Source organism: Eutrema salsugineum, unplaced genomic scaffold (assembly GCF_000478725.1).
Source record: "Eutrema salsugineum unplaced genomic scaffold, Eutsalg1_0 scaffold_17, whole genome shotgun sequence".
Lineage (NCBI taxonomy): Eukaryota > Viridiplantae > Streptophyta > Magnoliopsida > Brassicales > Brassicaceae > Eutrema > Eutrema salsugineum.
The window spans coordinates 3,658,151-3,659,860 of record NW_006256852.1 but is presented as its reverse complement, the minus strand read 5'-3'; the positions used below and the strand labels follow the sequence as shown (position 1 = coordinate 3,659,860).

General features: G+C 40.4%; 1 non-coding gene across 1 annotated transcript; it reads left to right on the top strand.

Moving 5' to 3' along the window:
* Positions 1 to 883: 883 nt before the first annotated feature.
* On the top strand, positions 884 to 991 carry LOC112087639. The gene has a single exon (XR_002900186.1). It is a non-coding gene; the product is annotated as a small nucleolar RNA R71 (small nucleolar RNA).
* The last annotated feature ends 719 nt before the right edge of the window (positions 992 to 1,710 follow it).

The following is a 1,710-nucleotide window of genomic DNA, read 5'->3' as shown; positions in this document are numbered from 1 at the left end:
CTTTGTAAGCTAATCCACTCCTAAGTGTGATAGCTTTCACATGATCAGAGAGATCTGCTTCACTTGAGCTTTCGAAAGAATTTTCACTTAGCTCCTCTTCAGAATTTTCTAACTTTTTTTTAGAATTAGTTTTGACCATTATGTTAAGGAGGGTATCAGAATCCTTCTGCATCTCTTTTAGTTCAGATCTAAGATCACTAATCTCTTGAGACATAGATTTTTCAAGCTCTAGAATCTTTTTGTTTAGGTTTTCAGCTTCAGAAGAGGGAAAACTAGGATAGGAAACAGGATTAGATTGAATAGCCGAGATTGGTTCAGAAGGTGGTGTCCAACCAGGCTTGAAAGACGTTTTCCCGCGGTCAGGTGGCTCACGACCGCGGTGAATCAAGTCTTGGCCGCGGTCAGAACAGCCACGACCGCGGTGAAAGGTTGCTTGGCCGCGGTCAGAACAGCCACGACCGCGGTGAAAGGTTGCTTGGCCGCGGTCAGAACAGCCACGACCGCAGTGATCAGAAACGAATGGAACATCATGAATTTGATATACTTCTGCAGTGTTCATCATCCCTTGATCATAAGAATCCATTGGGTAGTCCCAACCATCAAAGTTACATGTATTGTGTACCCTATTTGGTTATTGCAATCCAAGATGACTCATTATGTGACGGAGACACTTTATAACTTCTGAAATTTCTTTTTTCTTCTCAGGAAGTGCAGAATTACCAAAGGTTACTTGATTTCGGATGCTGTTTCCTAAATTTTAATGAAAACGTGAGCATCTTCTACAGATCTAGTTGTGAAATCTCCATTACTTGCTATATCAAAAGAGTGTCGTAACTCTGGAGTTATACCGTGATAGAAAATACTTAGCAGGTATTCCTCGGCATATCCATGGTGTGGACAATCTCTTTGGTATTCCCTAAATCTTTTCCAAGTATCTAAAAGATCTTCATCTTCTTTTTGTTTAAAAGTTCTTATCTTCTTTCTTAAGAGATTTGCAAGATTTCTAGTGTAAAAACGATTTAGGAAAGCAGTTTTACACGCTGCCCACGTTTTTAGTGAAACAGGTGGCAAAGATTTTAGCCATTTGCTGGCCTTATCTCTAAGAGAGAACGGGAAAAGACTACACTGTGGTAATCCCCATTTGCTGTAATGGTTGCACATAATTCTTCGAACGTCTCGATATGGTCTATCGGGTTTTCGAATGAATAACCAGAGAATTGATTTTGTTGAACTAAATGGATATGGGGTACCTTAATTTCGGTTTTGCCATCCTCAGGTAAGGCTGGTTGAATAGCTCTTTGATCTCCCATGAAATTTTCGAGTGAATCGAAACTTCCAATCAGTTCATCATCATCTTTGTGTTTGACCGATCTGATTAGCTCATTGTCATCATATATCGGCTCTTCAAACTCATCATCAGACAGGTCATCATCGCTTGGATCACCATCCACACGATTTGGTGGATCACCAAGAGTTCCGGGAACATGTTCCCGGTCTCTCATCTCAGAGAAACCTGAAAAATTCAAAAGAAAAAGTAAAAGTAAACAAGTGTTCTAATGGATTTAAGCTGGGATTCGCAACGAAACAAATAAAAGTCCCCGGCAACGGCGCCAAAAACTTGATGCGAGCAAAAGCGGGGTTTGTTGTTTTTCGATTTACTAAGCTTCAGGTTTTAAATTTATAACCCCTAAATGTCTGCAAGTGCACAGA